General features: G+C 58.0%; 1 long non-coding RNA gene across 1 annotated transcript; it reads left to right on the top strand.

Annotated features, from left to right (window-relative positions):
- The first annotated feature begins 3,763 nt into the window (after positions 1 to 3,763).
- On the top strand, positions 3,764 to 9,648 carry LOC108536000 (uncharacterized). Its single transcript, XR_001887388.1, has 4 exons — positions 3,764 to 4,083; positions 4,938 to 5,154; positions 7,674 to 7,881; positions 8,671 to 9,648. It is a non-coding gene; the product is annotated as an uncharacterized LOC108536000 (long non-coding RNA).
- Positions 9,649 to 17,801: the final 8,153 nt, after the last annotated feature.

The following is a 17,801-nucleotide window of genomic DNA, read 5'->3' as shown; positions in this document are numbered from 1 at the left end:
ATGCTATGGAGGGCGCTAGAGGTGGCACTGACTGCAAGTGCGTTTTGTTTGTTTGTTTTTGAGATGGAGTCTTGCTCTGTACCCCAGGCTGGAGTGCAGTGGCGCAATCTCAGCTCACTGCAACCTCTGCCTCCTGGGTTCACGTGATTCTCCTGCCTCAGCCTCCCAAGTAGCTGGGACTACAGGTGCCCGCCACCACACCCAGCTAATTTTTGTATTTTTAGTAGAGACAGGGTTTCACCACTTTGGCCAGGATGGTTTCGATCTCTTGACCTCGTCATCTGCCCACCTTGGTCTCCCAAAGTGCTGGGATTATAGGCATGAGCCACCGCGCCTGGCCATGTGTGAGTTTTGTTTGTTTGTTTGTTTTTTGAGACAGAGCCTTGCTTGTCACCCAGGCTGGAGTGCAGTGGTGCGATCTCAGCTCACTGCAACCTCTGCCTCCTGGGTTCAAGTGATTCCCCTGCCTCAGCCTCCCAAGTAGCTGGGATTACAGGCACGTGCCACCAAGCCCTGCTAATTTTTTGTATTTTAGTAGAGACGGGGTTTCACCATGTTGGCCAAGAAGGTCTCAATCTCCTGACCTCATGATCCGCCCACCTCGGCTTCCCAAAGTGTTGGGACTACAGGTATGAGCCACTGCGCCCGGCCATGAGTGAGTTTTATCTGCCCCCACAGCTGCTGCTTAAACCAAATGCAGCCCGAAGGGCGCAACCCAGGCCCCAGAGCAGCTGGGAGCCCCAGCACTGCTTGCATCTGTTCCGGCGGATGCCATGTTAAGCTTGTCTGCGGCTGATTCTTCAGGGTGGTGGCAGCCAAAGCAACAGAGACAGCTGTGGAAGTCGCGGGGGGGCTGGTGATGAGCCAGTCTGCAGGCACCCCCACGGCAGGAGAGCCCTCCTCCTCCTCCACCCTGGCGCGCACTCCTGCTGGCAGAGGTGACATCTGATGCTGTGACCCAGACCCCATCTGAGGAGAGAGCCTCGGTCACTGGCTTGTCAGGTGGGTGTCACTCATCGCCCACTCTGTGCCCCAGCATGGAAGCCACAGAGGTGATTCCTCCAAGCTCTAGGCATTGTCCTCCCTGGCCCTCCAAGTGCTCCCTCATGCTAATCCAGTGGGATAACCCCTGCCTGCGCCCACAGCCCACCAGCCGGGGGGCTACAGAGGCAGCCTGACTTCCAAGCTGCTGTCCTTGCCGGGGCTGAAGGTGGTTTCAGGGGCTCTGGCTTTGCCTTCTCTGCCATGGTGGCCCTCACTCCACAGGTCAGGGAAAGAGTGAGAGGATCCTGGCAGCTGCTCAGGGCCACCAACCTGCTGTGGACCTGCAGACGGGGGTGCCACCACGGGATGGGTCCATAAACCCACTGGATGGCCATGGGCCGGGACCCCATTGGTCACTTGGCATCCCCAGGCCCCCATGCTGGTCAGGGGCTACTGTGACATGTTGGCTCTCCGGATGGCATCAGACCCAAGATCCCAAAGCCTTTCCCGTTGCAGGTGCCCTTTCTCCAGGACAGAGCTACTCTGAAGACGCAGCCACAATGGCTTCAGGGGAGTCTTCATCACACCTGCATGTGGTTCATCACACCTGTGCGTGGTTCATCACATCTGTTTGCTGTCAACCACACCTGCACGTGGTCCATCACACTTGTGTGGTCCATCACATCTGTGCAGTCCATCACACCTGCGCACAGTCCATCACACCTGCTCGTGGCCCATCACACCTGCTTGCAATTCATCACATCTGCATGTTATCCATCACACCTGTGCGCGGCCCATCACACCTGCTTGTGGTTCATCACATCTGCATGTTGTCCATCACACCTGCACGTGGTCCATCACATCTGTGCGTGGCTCATCACATCTGTGCGTGGCTCATCACACCTGTGCAGTTCCTCATATCTGCGTGTGTCCATCACCACTTGTGCATGGTTATACACCTGTGCAGTCCATTCACAACTGCATGTGTGTCCCAACACCTGTGCGGTACCATCACCACCTGTGGGCGGTCCATCACACCTGCATGTGGTCCAGCACACCTGTATGTGGTTCATCACACCTGTGCGAACCATCACACCTGCGTGTTGTCCATCACACCTGCAAGCAGGTCATTGACCTGCGCAATGGTCCATCGCACCTGAGCGATCAATTGACCTGCGTGGTCCTATCAACCTGCATGGGCCATAACACCTTGAGCACGGGCCATCGCCTGCGAGCAGTCTATCGACTGCCGGTCCCTCACCACCTGCACATGGCCCCATTCACACCTTGCACAATGGGCTTCATCCACATCTGCATGCTATCCCTCACCTGTGCGCATCCATCACCACCTGTGCGTGGCCATCACCACCTGGTGCTGGTTCATCACACCTGTGCGTGGTCCATCAACCTGTGCATGGTCCATCACACCTGATGTGTAGTTCACACACCTGTGCGTCCATCAACCTGGCACGTGGTTCATCACACCTGCACACAAGGCTATCGCATCTGCACGTGGATCCCATCACGCCTGTTGCAATCCATCACACACTGCGTTGCGGCCTACCACCTGCATCGTCATCCACACCTGTGCGTGTCCATCATATCTGTGCAGTCTATAAACCTGCGTGTGGATCATCCACACCTGTGCCGTCCAGTCACACCTGTGCAGTCATCACACCTTACACATAGGTCCATCACCATCTGCGGCTGCAGTCCATGCCACACCGCTGTGCATGGTCATCACCACCTGTGTGGTCCATTACACCTGTGCATGGTCCATTCACACTTGCGTGGTTCACGACACCTGTGTGTGGTCCAGTCACACCTGAGGCGGTTCATCATGCCTGTGTAAGTTCATGACATTGTGTACGTTCATATGCCTGTGATCACTGTGTGTGGTTCATCATGCTGTGTACGGTCCAGTCACACATGTGTGCAGTTCACGCCTGTGTGTGTAATCTCCCACCTGTGTGCGGTTATACACCTGCGCATGGTCCATCCACACTGTGTGCAGTTCATTAGGGCCTGTGTGTGGTTCATTCGCATGCCTGTGTGATCACACCTGTGTGTGGTTCTCGCACCTTGTGCCAGGTCCATAACACCTGTGCGCAGTCCATCACATCCTGTTGTGTGTTTTCATCATGCCTGTTGTGGTTCATCAACCTTGTGTGGTTATCACCACATGTGTGATCATGCCTGTATGTGGTCATATGCTGTGTATGGTTCATCATGCCTGCATGTGGTTCATCAACCTGTGGTGGTTATCACACCTGTGTGGCAGTTTATCATCTCACCTTGCGTGCAAGTTCACACCTGCATTCAGTTCGATCACACCTGCACATGGTCATCACACCTGTGTACGGTCATCATGCCTGTGTGTCACACTGTGTGCGTTCATCATTGCCTTGTGTATGGTATCACGCTGTGTGGTTCATCACACTGTGTGTCACACCTGTATGTGGTTCATCAGCCCATGTATGGTTCTCACACTTTATGTGTCATCCAACCTGTGTATGGGTTCATCACACTGTGTGTGTTCATCTCACACCGTGGTGTGTGGTTAGCACATGCATTGTTCATCCACCTGCGCATGGTCATTCACACCTGTGTGTGTTTCATCCATGCTGTGTGATACCCTGTGTGTGATTCATCACGCCTGTGTGGTTATCACACCTGTGTGTGGTGCTGCAGGCCCTTCTCCGAGGAGCCAAGGCTCCTCAAACCAGTGGTCATGGCTGAGTTCTGGAAATAAGAACAAGAGTCAAGTTTTTCCCACTGGTGCCTGGCATCCAGCCTTCTCCTCCTGGCGTTTGTTTATTTCTGGTTATTCAAGTCCAGTGCCTACCTCAGCTAGCTGTTCATCACCCACTCCAGGGACATGGTGGCCCATGAGCCACAGATCGTGAGGATCAGGCACCCTAGCTGCCTCCATCACTGCGCCGACACCTACCTTGCCTCCAGCGGTTGGCTCAGACACACAGCTCCCGTGGCAGGACCCGGGGCAGCACTTCCTCCTGCTAACACCATCCACGCAGCTCAGCTGTCCCGGAGCTTCTCAGCAGCTCTGCCTTGTGCCAGCATCGTGCTGGCTGCTCCACTGTGAGTGTGTACTCTGGGCCCTCCTGGGACCCAGGCAGGTGGCAGTCCCTGTGGTCTCATCTAGTGGACCTGCCCCCTCGGCTGGGCACTGCCCAGCACTTTGGGAGGTTGAGGTGGGAGGATTTATTGAGCTCAGGACTGCAACGCCAGCCCAGGAGACATAAGGAGACCCCATTTCTGCAAAAGAAAATAAAAATAGCCAGGTGTGGTGGTGTGCACCTGTGGTTCCAGCTACTTGGGAGGCTGAGGTGGGAGGATTGCTTGAGCCCAGGAATCCAAGGCTGCAGCGAGCTGTGAATGCACCACTGCACTCAGCCTGGGCAACAGCATGAGACCTGTCTCAAAAAAAAAATTAAAAATGAATAAATCAATAAATAAACAATAAGCCCACCCCCAGGCCCAAGACTCTGCCTGAGTCTGTTTGGGCTGCCATAGACGGGTGGCTGATGAACAACAGGGTGATTTCCCACCATTTTGGAGGGTGCAGGTCTGAGATGAGGGTGCTGGCGTGTTGGGGCCTGGTGAGGGCCCTCCTCCGGGTGTAGACGCCGGCTTCTCGTTGTGTCCTTATGCGAGAGAAAGTGGACAAAGCCTTCTCAGGCCTCTTATGGAGGCACTAATCCCACCAGGAGGCTCCACCCTGCTCACCTCATCACCTCCCAGAGGCCCCACCTCCTAATACCATCACCCCTGGGGGCAAGATTTCAACCTAGGAATTTTGGGGCAACAGAGACATTCAGCCCACTACAGACCCCTTCCTCACACTCCTCCAAGTGAATCAGGACTAGCTCTGTCTTGCTGGGACGTGAAATCTATCATCATAAATGGGTGCTTCTATGTTCCCCCCGATCCAGCATCCTTCACACCATCCCAGCTGCAACCGCCTGTTCTCACCAGAGACCATCAGTCAAGACCCACAGTGACCCGAGCCGTCGCCTCCCTGCTTGGGCCGTGCGGAGGCTCCAGCTTTAGTCCTGGCTGCAGGGAGAGAAGGCAGGGCAGACTCTGAAGGGGACAAGTGTTATGAGTAACATCCCCGAGGAGACACTGAAGTCCTAGCCCCTGGTACCTGTGAGTGGGACCTTACTTGGAAATAGGGTCTTTGGAGACGTAAGTCAGATGGAGTCCTATTAGATTAGGGTGAGCCCTAAATCCAAACACTGTGTCCTTCTAGAAGAGGAGACACAGAGGCAGGGCAAAGAAGGCTGGGAGGTAACAGACAGAGATTGAGGTGACATGCCTACAAGCCAAGGATTGCCAGCACCAGGAGAGAGGCCAAGGGCAGACCCTCCCACACAGCTGCAGAAACACCAGCACTGCCCACACCTTGGTTTGGGAGCTCAGGCCTCCAGAGCTATGAGACGATACATTTCTGTTGCCTGAAGTCACCCAGCTTGTGGCCATTTGTCATGCTCTAGCCCCAGGAAACTGATATCTTGCAAGGTAGGTGCCCCAGATGAGATATTTTCAGGGACTCTAGACAGAAGTCTCCTCTCCTCTCCTCTCCTCCAAGTGGGGTGGAATTTGGGAGCACAACATTCACAGGTGAATTCACCCACAATGACCCCAAACCAGGCCCAGTTCTGATGCCTTCCCTGCCAGCTGCACTTGGCATAGCCGACTCCCACGGCTGCACGGCGGTCTTCTCCGGGATCTGTTGCTCTTCTGCTCGGCTGTTGGGCCTGATTTTCAGCACCATCTGCTTTCTGGCTGCAGGAGAGGAGGGTCTCTTTCAATGCCACCATGGAGAACGTTCTGACTTCTGCCACATTCCCTGAGGCCATAGTTGGTTCTAGACTCATTCCCGGTGAGGGCTCTGCAGGCCGGCTTTCAGCTCCCCACCTTCCACCTGCAGGAGGCCCTCATTGTCACTGTCCTGGTGAGAGACCCAGCGCCACAATCCCACCCTGGAATCGGCCACCTCCAGGACCAACCGTCTTAGCTTGGGTGATCCCCAAAGCAGAGCCTGACATGAGACTTCAGTGCATGTAGTTATTTTGGGGGGTGATCCCAGGAGGTAGGAGTGAGAGGTGGGGTGAGACAGGGAGGAGGACACGCCTGTTTTATTGCAGGGGCTGCCTTGGGGGTCAGCTCTACTGTCCCCACGTCCCTGGGACCCTCTGAGGAGCCACAGGAATGCACCTCAGAGTTGTCCTTCTAAGCACGGGATGCTGGGGCATGGGGGAGCCAATTTGCAGCCCCGTGGCCTGAGGGGTGCCCCTGGGGAGAACTCCCCACCTTTCAGGCCGCCCTGCACTTGGGCTGAGCAGTTTACTGTGGAGTCCGAGAAAGTCCCAAGGCAGAGCAGCCGTAGGGGCAGGAGGAACGTTTGGATGAGACTTGCCTGGCAACAGCCTACCCTGGAGGCTCTGAAACTACAGGCAAGCAGAGGGCATATGGCCCAGGGCACCAAGAGCATCTACGGCCAAGAGCTGGGGATTTCCCGCAAAATTAACCTAACCAATTTGGAGGAAATGAACACGCTTCTCTCTCTTGCCTTTCTGAGTACGGGGCTTCTCCGGTGTCGGTGGCTGGGAGTGTGGGCTCTGGAGGGAGCCTGGCATGAGTCTTGGCCCTGACCGGTTGACCAGCTATTCGGACCAGATATGTAACCCTGGGCAAGGCATTTAGTCCCCTGAGCCTCAACATCTTTGTCCCTCAAATAGGGACGGGGACGATCCTCTCCTCACCGGGTTATTTTGAGCCTCAACAGGTATCATTAGCCAGATGCAGCTAGGCCAGTGCCTGGCAGGGCTACGGCTCAGTCATTTGCTTTTATTAGTTGGTCCAAGGCAGTCGTCTGCCTAGCTTGGGCGGAGATTAGCCTTGTCAGAGAAGAAATGCAAAAAGAACACTCGTTACTATTTAGGTTTAGACACTGGAAATAGGATTTGCAGCAAGACAATAGCCTTGCAATCTGGACTATTGTGTTAAAAATTCCCTAACTGGCTGGACGCAGTGGCTCATGTCTGTAATCCCAGCACTTTGGGAGGCTGAGGCGGGGCAGGGGGGAGGATCACCTGAGGTCAGGAGTTCAAGACCAGCCAGGCCAACATGGTAAAATACTGTATCTACTGAAAATACAAAAATTAGCTGGGTTCGGTAGTACATGCCTATAATTCCACCTACTCCGGAGACTGAGGCACAAGAATCACTTGAACCCAGGAGGTGGAGTTTGCAGTGAGCTGAAATTGTGCCACTGCACTCCAGCCTTGGCAGCAGAGTGAGTGAGACTCTGTCTCAAACAAACAAACAAAAATTTCCCTAACCAGGCCAGGCGTGGTGTAATCTCAGCACTTTGCCTGTAATCTCAGCATTCTGGGAGGCAGAGGTGGGCAGATCACTTGAGCCGAGGAGTTCGAGATCACCCTGGGCAACATGGCAAAATCCCATTTCTACAAAAAATGCAAAAATTAGCCAGGTGTGATGACGCTTGCCTACGGTCCCAGCTACTCAGGAGGCTGAGGCAGGAGGATTGCTTAAGCTCAGGAGGTCGAGGCTGCAGTGAGCCATGATTGTGTCACTGCACTCCAGCCTGGGCAACAGAGTGAGACCCTATCTCTAACACCCCATTTCCTAACCTCTCTCAGCTCCCAGTTACCACACCCCCAAGGACTATCAGAGGAGATTCGGTCATTGGCCTGTTCTTCAGTGTGCTGTGAATCAGGCTTGCTGCCCTGTGGAGAAGGATTTGACCTAAGAAATGGGGACAACCTACCTCTCCAGGCCTGGGATAGTTGGAAGGAGGAGGCAGGCACAGGGTGGAGGAAGAGGACTCCTGATGGCTCCCAGCACTCAGTACGTTCACTGGCCACTGCGGCCACACAGGGTGGGTTGTCTGGCCTGCAGTCTTGAGCTTCTAGAGTGGCTGGTTTGCATCCACTGAGGCTGAGGGAGAGATCCTAGGAGAGAAGCTGGGGGCTCCACCGAGGCTGAGGAGCCGAACGGCAAGCTGGAGGCAAGGGGCCTGGTCAGGCACTTGCTGTCACCAGATCAAATCTTCCGTTTCTGGCCAGGTGGCTCACGCCTGTAATCCCAGCACTTTGGGAGGCCGAGCAGGTGGATCACCTGAGGTCAGGAGTTCGAGACCAGCCTGGCCAATATGGCGAAACCCCATCTGTACTAAAAATACAAAAATTAGCCAGGCGTGGTGGCGGGCACCTGTAGTCCCAGCTACTCATGAGGCTGAGGCAGGAGAATGGCGTGAACCCGGGAGGCGGAGCTTGCAGTCAGCTAATATCATGCCACTGTACTCCAGCCTGGGCGATAGAGCCAGACTGCCTCAAAAAAAAGAAAAACGAAAAAACAATCTTTTGTCTCTGACCCAGGAGTCTTGTGTCTTCTGCCAGCATCCATGAGACTGGGGCCAGCTAATTTGTCCAGTCTCAGGTCCTTCACAGCTCCAGACAGTTCCTCCCCCACAGTGTCAGCTGTGGGTGCAGACAGAATGCCCGGGTCCCAGCCGCCCAACTTCGCCTAGCAAGCCTCAGGGTAGCCACTCTATAGCCAGGTACAGCGAGGGTCTGGGGCACTTTGGGATCTGAGGAGCCCCCCAAGCCTCTGCCTTGACTTTCCCTCCACACCCAGATGTCATCTCGTGGGGGACATAAGACGGATCAGCCACCGCCGAAGACTGAGGAGAACCTGAGCACTTATTCGAATGATGGGTTCAGATGGACTTGAGCTATTGCTTTTCCTGCTGCCTGGTACATGGGGGCTCCAGAAGGGAGAAGGGATGGAAGAGAGTTAAACCGCGATACTCTCTTCCCCTCCCAGTTCCATGGCCTCTAACCGTGCGCCCCACCCCAGCGCCCCTGGGAAGGGCTGAGGACTGCCCTGCTGGGGGCCTGACCTGGGTCCCGTGGGACTTGTTCTGGCCTTGGGGTTCCCCACTTTCCCAGCCGTGAAGCAGAGACGGGGCTGGCTGGAGCCAGCTCGCAGCCCCGAGTGGGCCTGGGACCCGGTGGCAGTGGATACACCCTGGGTATCCAAGCGATGCTCAGGTCAGAAGAGCTACAAGGCCACGAGCAAACACAGCCCGGCCACACCGAGACAGCGCTGCAACAAGCCGGCATCGGGGCTGACAGCTCGAGCCCGTGAATCGCCCCACCCACTTGTGGTGCAGTTCCTGCCTCACACAGGAGGAACCTGAGGCCCAGCAAAGTGAGGGGACCAGCGCCTGACCACAGAGTGGGAAGAGTTCCAGTCCAGCTGGCTCAGATACCCCCCTACACCCTCAGACCTGCATTAGGGAGCTTCCCTGAGTGCCCCCCAGGCCAGTCCATGCCCTGGTCAGCAGAAGCCTCTGCACCAGGAGAGCCCCACCCCTTCGCCCCTGCAGGGCACTCCTGAGCTGGTGACAAGGTCCCCAGGTTTGCTCCCTGCAAGAGGGGCTGGGACACTTTCCAAAGAGGGAGATGCTGGTACACAGTGCAGCTGCAAGGCCTTGGGTTTGGAGCCTCCCTGCTGGGCAGGGCCCTGTCCATCCATCTGCTGACTTGTTGGGGCCGGTGCCACCTGGCAGGGGGCATGGCTCCTTCTGTCCTAGCAGAGCTGCTTTTGCCTGGGGAGCACCAGAGTATGTGCCTGCACGTGTGCATGCGTGCTGTCTGTGCATGTGTGTGCTGTGTGTGGGTGTGTGCATGTGTGTGCATGCGTACTGTGTGTGCATGTGGTGTGGGCGTGTGCATAAGTGTGCCTGTGTGTGGGTGTGTGCTGTCTACATGTGTGCAGGTGTATGCATGTGTGCCATCTGCATGTGTGTGGATAGGTGCATGCATGTGTGTGTGTGTGTGTGTGTGAATGTGAAACTCTCAATCTCAAAGGCCACAGAGCCACCAACCAAGCAGAGTCCACAGTGGACCCCACTCTGCTGCCAGCCACAGTCGCCCCCCACCTTGGTCCTGGCGGCTGATGTGGAGGAAGACCTCTGGTTCACAGCGGTGCTTGCATTTCCAGGTCTTTCCTTGAGATGGATCCCAGAAGTGGAGTTGTGAGACCAGATGATGTGGCCATCTTTAAGGCTCTGGGTGCCTTCTGTCAGGCGGCTTTCTAGAAGATGATCCCAGGGCAGGGAGCGGTGGCTCACGACTATAATCCCAGCACTTTGGGAGGCTGCGGCAGGCGGATCATGAGGTCAGGAGATCAAGACCATCCTGGCTAACATGGTGAAACCCTATCTCTACTAAAAATACAAAAAATTAGCTGGGTGTGGTGGTGGGCACCTGTAGTCCCAGTTGCTTGGGAGGCTGAGACAGGAGAATGGCGTGAACCCGGGAGGCAGAGCTTGCAGTGAGCCGAGATCGAGTCACTGCACTCCAGCCTGGGTGACAGAGACTCCGTCTCAAAAAAAAAGAAGAAGACGGTCCCAGATGCAGCTCCCATGGTGGGTGGCATACAAATACCCTTCTCTCACATCCTTGCCAGGCTGGGAGATCCAAAGGATGAGCCCTTGGCCCTGTCTTTCCAGGGCAGCCTGGCCCTTGAGCGGTTCATAAGCACCACCAGGCCTCAGGGCTCCCGGGGCTCTGGCACTCAGTCTTTGAGTAAAAGGCAGACAACTGGGGAGGGCGGGGTCACAGGAACCTTGGCTGACGGGTCCTCCAGCCTGGTGTGGACGGGCGTGGCAGGACAGGGAGGAGCTCAGGGGAGGGTTCAGAGGCCTTTCCAGCCCCTGCTTCGGCATCTCCCCGGGAAGGTCTGAGTGAACCGAGATTCTGTCTGTTTTCACGAGGCTAAAATAGCGTGTGGAGCAGTCCCAGGAACAGTCCCCAGCATTGCCATGGTGACCATGGTTCTGCTGCTGCCTCCTCAGACGCACCAGCCTCGCACCGTGTCTGAAATAACCCCAGGCAGCTGAGGGCGGTGGAGGTGGGAGCCCACCACGCAGCAGTAACTGCTGGACCCCGCAGTGCAGGAGAGGCAGGGCCCGCACACGGTGCTGACCAGGTGGTCTCGGGCCCTGGTGCTCTGTCCCCGCACAGGTCTCAGGAGAGGTGCTCCATTCTGAGGGCATGTCCAGCCCAGAGAAGGGGACATGCAGTGTGTAACCCAGTGGCCTGGGCCCTGAGGTCCCGCCCCATCCCTGCCCTGACCAGGCCCCGCCCGCTGCCGGCGTGTGTACCTGGACCAGGCATGGAGTGACCCCGGCCCTGGTGTCTCAGCCACAGAATAGGGTCATGATTCTCACCTCCTAGGGATGGGCCGAGGGTCCCAGAGGTGATGTCAGACAGACAGTCCTCCAAGGGAAGGCATCATTGTGCCTGGTTGGGGCCTGGAGAGGGGCTGTGCCTCCTGGTGAGACTCAGCTGGGGAAGCTGTGTGCAGAGCTCAGCCTGGCAGTGTCCAGCCCTTCCCTGCCTCCCCTGGGTGCCCTCCCAGCTGCTCTATCTTCCAGGTCAGCCTCCTCTTGCCTCCCCTGGTCTCTCCAAACCCTGGACACAGCAACCTCACCTCCTCCTCACTGTGTTGGCTCTGCTGGGAGTGGCAGTGCCCAGCCCCTCCAGCAGTATGCGTGCGCGCGCGCACACACACACGTCCACTCAGAGAGCTCCACACACACAGGTACACACAGAGAGCTACATACACACAGGTACACATAGACAGCTCCAGACACACACAGGTCTACACAGAACTAGACACAGGTACACACAGAGAGCTCCACACACACACACATACACACAACCGCTCCCCACACAGGTACCTGTGGAGAACTACACACATATATGCAGAGACTGAATTCGTGAGGTCCCATCTGAAGATTTATTTTTTAAGTTATTATTATTATTATTATTTTCTGAGACAGAGTCTCACTCTGTTGCCCAGGCAGGAGTGCAGTGGCTGGATCTCAGTTCACTGCAAGCTCCGCCTCCCGGGTTTAGGCCATTCTCCCGCCTCAGCCTCCCAAATAGCTGGGACTACAGGCGCCCGCCACCTCGCACCTCGCCCGGCTAGTTTTTTTTTTGTATTTTTAGTAGAGACGGGGTTTCACCGTGTTAGCCAGGATGGTCTCGATCTCCTGACCTCGTGATCCGCCCGTCTCGGCCTCCCAAAGTGCTGGGATTACAGGCTTGAGCCACCGCGCCCGGCCTATTATTTTTTTTTTAGAGGCTGGGCTTCGCTCTGTTGCCCAGGCTGGAGTGCAGCGGTGCCCTATCTCAGCTCACTGCAGCCTCCACCTCCTGGGCTCAGGTGATCCTCTCACCTCAGCCTCCTGGGCAGCTGGGACCACAAGCACACACCACCGCACCCAGCTAATTTTTAAACTTTGTAGAGACGGGATGCACCATGTTGCCCAGGATTTTCTCGAACTCCAGGCCTCAGGCGATCCGCCTGCCTCGCTCTTCCCAAGTGCTGGGATTGCAGGCGTGAGCCACCGCGCCCGGCCCAATCCGCAGATTTTAAGCAGGGACGACTTAAAACCAGGATTGCTGAGCTGTGACGAGGGTGGCCGCGAGGCGGACACGGGGTCCCCAGGGCGGACTCCCAGGCGGGGCTGAAAAGGAGGCAGCCGCGCCGAGCAGGAGGAGCCTCGGGGTGGGGCGGGAGGCCCGGAGGCCCCGGAGCCAGAGCGGGCAGAGCCGGCGCTGCGCAGTAGCCGAGGGACCCCCGTGCGGGGCGAGCTCCCCGGGCCTCCACGCGCCGCCAGCCCGAGCCCCGTCTCCCCGCGCGTCCCTCCTGCGCCCCCTCCTGGGCAAGCTCCGCACTGCACGCGGCCGCCGGCAGCCCGAGACCCGCTCAGCGCCCCGAGGCCAGACAGCCCGCAGGGAAGGTGCCAGGCCTGAAAGGCCGCCGAAGGAATGGCGCCCGGAAACTCGGGCGCTGGAGGGCGGCTGTGGAGTGAGGGGCACACGGGCGCCTGCACGCAGTTACCGACAGACACACGTGCGCTGGCACATGCACACAGATGCAGGCACGGCTGTAGACACTGACACACAGACACGTGGGCACAGAGACGCACACAGGCTGGGCCGGTGGCTCACACCTGTAATCCCTGCACTTTGGGGGGCTGAGGCACCAGGATGGCTTGAGCCCAGGAGTTTTAAGGTCAACCTGGGAAACGTAGCTCTCGTCTACAAAAAATACAAAAATTAGCTGGGCGCGGTGGTGCGTGCCCGTGGTCCCAGCTATTCAAAAGGCTGAGGTGGGAGGATCACCTGAGCCCAGGAGGTCCAGGCTGCAGTGAGCCGAGATATGGCACCACTGCACTCCAGCCTGGGTGACACAGTGAGACCCTGCCTAAAAACAAAACAAAAAGCAGGAAAAAAAAAAAAACCACACACACAGACACATGTATGCATGCGTAGACACACATACGTCAACACAGATGCACAACCACAGACATATTTATACACACACGTGAACACAGATACACAGACACATGTATGCACACACACAATGCACACAGACACAAACACATATAGATTCAGACAAGCACACAGGCACTCACACCTCAGACCCTGTCTGAGGCTTCCCTGACCCTCTCTTCCCCTGACCCTCCTGGCTGGGGCAGCCTGGCCTCTTCACACTCCCTGCGCCCTTCACTCACAGAGCCCTTGCTCCCTGGGGGCCACAGGGCTGCCCCACCGCACACATGCGAGTACCGGGGCCAGTCTCATCCGGGGGACCTTGGTCAGCCCTGCTCGGCCATTCTGCTCTCCTGTGGTTCTCTGACAGTGGCAGTGGCCTGTCTCCAGCAGCGTCCCACGAGGAGACCCTGCCTGGCCGGCTCACTGCTGTATTCCTGGCTCAACTCCTGGTCCTCCATCCAGTAGGCCCTCAACCAACATCCATAGAATGAACCCATGCAGCTGACATTGTCACTTGAGCCAGTTTTTCCAAATCCCATGATCCCTGACACAGAAAGGAAACATCTGGCCAGTCCCTCCCACGGCTGCTGTGTCCAGAACCTGTCGGCAAACGCCTGGCCCTTCCTGTAATGGTGGTCGTCGCAGGACCCCACAGGGCAGCCTCACATCTGGCAGGAAGACCCACCCGGGCCTCATGGGCTCTGTGAGATGCCTGCTCCTGCCGGGCACCTTTCTGGGCAGTCCCAAGCATTGAGCCGGCACAAATGCAGTTTATGAAGCTGATGAGGGAGGCCTCCATGCTGGGGGCGTGGTGATGGGGACCCCATGGGCCCCAGCCAACCCCTCCCAGAGACGTCTGACGAATCACACCGAGCATAAACTGCTTCTCTTCTAAAAGGTCTCAACATCACTCCATGGTATCATCAAAGGGCTCTTCTAAGGCAAATCACAGGGTAGGCCTGGCAGCCGCACAGAGCCACCTTGGCCCGGGGGTCAGAGGCCACCCTCAGCCAGACCCTGCGCCCACACTGCCCTCTGCCGGTCAGCTCCCTACCCCATGCCCCGGCGGTCACCCAGCACCTCCACCTGCGGTCCCAGGCGCGGGGAGCGGGAAGGCTGTCTGCTTCACTGCCGGGGCTCCCGCTGCTCAGCTGGGGTTTGGGAAGAGGCTTCACCTCTCTCTTTACCACCTTTCTGTGTTGCTCCAGTTTTCTAAAAAGCCAGTGTGACTTTTATAACCCCTTTTTTTAATTTAAAAAATAATAGGTGTTTATGATTATGAAAGTATATGAGGCCTTTAAGAAAAATTTGGGAGCTACAGAAACCAGCGAGGTGGAAAAGCCTGGCCTTTAGCCACCCAACAGCCTTTCTCAGAGTCTGCCCCACCCACTCCAAGGGTCACCTCCACACCCCACCTGCCCCAGAGGCCCCAGGGCAAGTCCTTGGAAGATTCCAGGGCTGTGTCTTCTCGGTGTGCCGAGCTCAACGGGAGATGACTCTGTCCCCACCCACAGTCTTAGGAGGCTGCCTGGTTCCAGCATTCTTGAGGAGTCCTTACCCAAGTCACTCACTCATTCCCCGTGTGCCAGGTGCCTGGAGAGGCTGTGGGGACCTGGTCTAACAGGGCCCAGCCCTCGGCCAGGATCTGGATGGGAGTCATCGGCAGATTCCAGAGCAAACACCCTGTATCTGTCGCCGGGCAACACAGTGACACCACCGCCAGCCAGCGAGTCTATCCGTGCCTCAGGAAGTGCCCTCTGCCCTCAGGGGCCTCTCAGGGGCGCAGGCTCAGGGCAGAGGACCTGGGAACCTCCCTGTGACCTGCCCCATCTGCCCAGAGGCGGGTCCCAGGGCCTGGGCGAGTCAGGCCTTTGTTTTGCAGATCTCGTTAGTGGAGGCCTCTGCCCCCCAGAGGGGAGGCCAGAGTAGGTACGGGGGGGGGGGGAGGAGGTTTTCGGGACATTTTGGGCATCCCCTGTGCCCGCAGCCCTCTGCTGGAGCCTTTCGGGACCTGCATCTGCCCCCACCCCCTCCACCGGCATCAGGGCCGAACAAAGTCCGACACTGGGGTGGACTGTCCACCGAGGCCGCCCTCTCCCTCCCAACCCCACAGATAATAGAGCCCCGCCCCCCATCTTCCCTCGCTGGGACTGGGGTACTGCCGTGACCCTGGGACTGGCTTTCAGGATGGAGGCTCCCGCCTGGCAGCCCAGATCTCCCTGGGGAGGCCAGCGCCAAGGGCCTGTCCCAGCAGGGGCGTCCCTGGTTAGAAAGGGTCCTCTGGGGCCTGGGGCAGGCCCAGGGAGAGGTGTCCAGTGACAGGGTCTGTCCTGCCTGCTGTGGGCAGTGGCATCAAGGACCGGGCCTTGCTGCCTCCTTGGATCAGAACACCAGCCAGGAAGTCCTGTGGGTGTCCAGTGGCCCCTTCCAGGCACCGCCCCACTAAGGCGAAACCCTGCTCTTTCCTGCCCATCAGGAAGTGCCCAGGCCATGTTGCCAGGCCGGACTCCAGATGAGGCCACAGCCCCGGCCATGGCTTTCCCTCTGGGAGTGATGGGAACCACTGGGGGACTTTGATGACCCAGAAAGATGGAGTGGACACCACTGAGTTGGGGAAGAGGTCAGCTGAGAGGCTCATTAGGAGGATGCTTGGGGCTGGGTGAACCTTGTTTGGGACCATCTGAGCTGGGGATGCGAAGTGGGCCAAAGGCTGAGGCCAGGGTTGCACACTTTTAAAAGCTGCAGACCAGGAGGGCAAAGGATGGGAGATTTGGGGAGCTGGAACCGGGCGCGGGGGATGCGTGAGCCTTCCCAGGAGGGATCTGATGCTAAAGGCCAAGAAAACGTCTGAGGCCGGGCGTGGTGGCTCACGCCTATAATGACAGCACTCTGGGAGGCCGAGGCAGGTGGATCACCTGAGGTCAGGAGTTTGAGACCAGCCTGGCCAATATGGAGAAACCCCGTCTCTACTAAAAATACAAAAATTAGCTGGGCGTGGTGGTGGATGTCTGTAATCCCAGCTACTTGGGAGACTGAGGCAGAAGAATCGCTTGAGCCCGAGAGCCGGAGGTTGCAGTGAGACGATATCATGCCATTGCACTCAGCCTGGGCAACAAGAGCAAAACTCCGTCTCAAATAGAAGAGAAAAAAGAAAAGAAAACGTCTGAGAACCGACCCTTGTATTTAAAATGTGGAAGTGAGTGGTGGCAGGAGAGGTAGAGGGGGAGCGGGGCCGGCTTGGCAGAAGCTTTGCTGTAGAGAGAGGCAGAGATGGGTCAGTGGGTGGAGGGAGGGTGCAAACGGTGTTTAAGAAGAAAGAACGACAGCTTCTGCATAGGAGAGAGGCACGCTGTCCACCTCCAGGGAGAACATGGGTTCTGTGGCCACAGGTCTCCCCAAGGCCTGGCATCAAGGAGGCGCCAGGCACCCCACCTGCGGGATGAAAGCGCGTGGTTGAAGTCCTGGTGGCTGTGTCTGGGTGAGGGGTGTGAGGGCGTGGCCTGAGCAGGTCCACTCTCAGGGGAGAGGGGCCGAGGTCAGGAGCTGGGTCTGGGTGTCCACCTGGTGCTTGGGTGAGGTCCTGCAGGCTGCAGGTCTGGGCTTCAGCGGATACAGACAGTAAGGGATGGGTTTGATCAGGGAAAACTCGACCGCATTTTCAGGGGAGGAGCCCAGGAGGCAGGGAGCTGGGCGGCGGTGGAGTGGCCTGGAGGGCGATTGTCCAGATCAAGTCCCCCGAAGTAAGGCCCAAGAGGCTGTGGCTTCAGAAATGAAGGTCATGGACGACTAGGGGCAATGCCGCGTCCTTTACCTGGGCGGAGTGAGCGGTTGCACTCGCGAGTGTGGACGGCCCTTCCCTACAGGGGACCTGGGATTCGCTGGGGGCGAAGCGGGGGCTGGGGCGCAGAGAACCTGAGTCTGGACCCTCCCGTCCCTGACCCTGGCCGGGTTCTCCGCTCCTTGCAGCTTCAGTCCGGCATGTGTGAGATGTCAGGAGACCCCTGGACGGCCCCTGGACGGCGGGGTCCTCCGGCTGGCAGGGCGCGCGCCGCAGGAGTTTCGATTCGGAGGGTCTGGGCGAGGGCCGAGAACTTGCGTTTCCAGGGAGTTCCCGGGTCTGCAGCTCCGTGCCCCAGGCCGGGGCCCCTCAGGTTTGCCCTCCGGTTGCCGGGCAAAGCCCCGCCGCGCGCGGTCCCATTGGCGCAGGTGCGCCGCGCCCCGCCCGACAGGTAGCCCCGCCCGCGTCTCGCCATTGGGCCGCTGCCCGGGGTCCCTCGAGGATTGGCCCAGGTGGCGGCCCCGCCTCGCTCTCATTGGCCGCAGGTGCCACCGCCCGCCCCGGGACCGCCCGCCCCGCGGATTGGCCGCCGGCTCCACCTCGGTCCGCCATGTTCGGACACCGCCCCCCCA

The sequence above is a fragment of the Rhinopithecus bieti genome, unplaced genomic scaffold, assembly GCF_001698545.2.
Source record: "Rhinopithecus bieti isolate Rb0 unplaced genomic scaffold, ASM169854v2 scaffold_13351, whole genome shotgun sequence".
Classification (NCBI taxonomy): Eukaryota; Metazoa; Chordata; class Mammalia; order Primates; family Cercopithecidae; genus Rhinopithecus; species Rhinopithecus bieti.
This window is presented reverse-complemented; position numbering and strand designations above follow the sequence as displayed.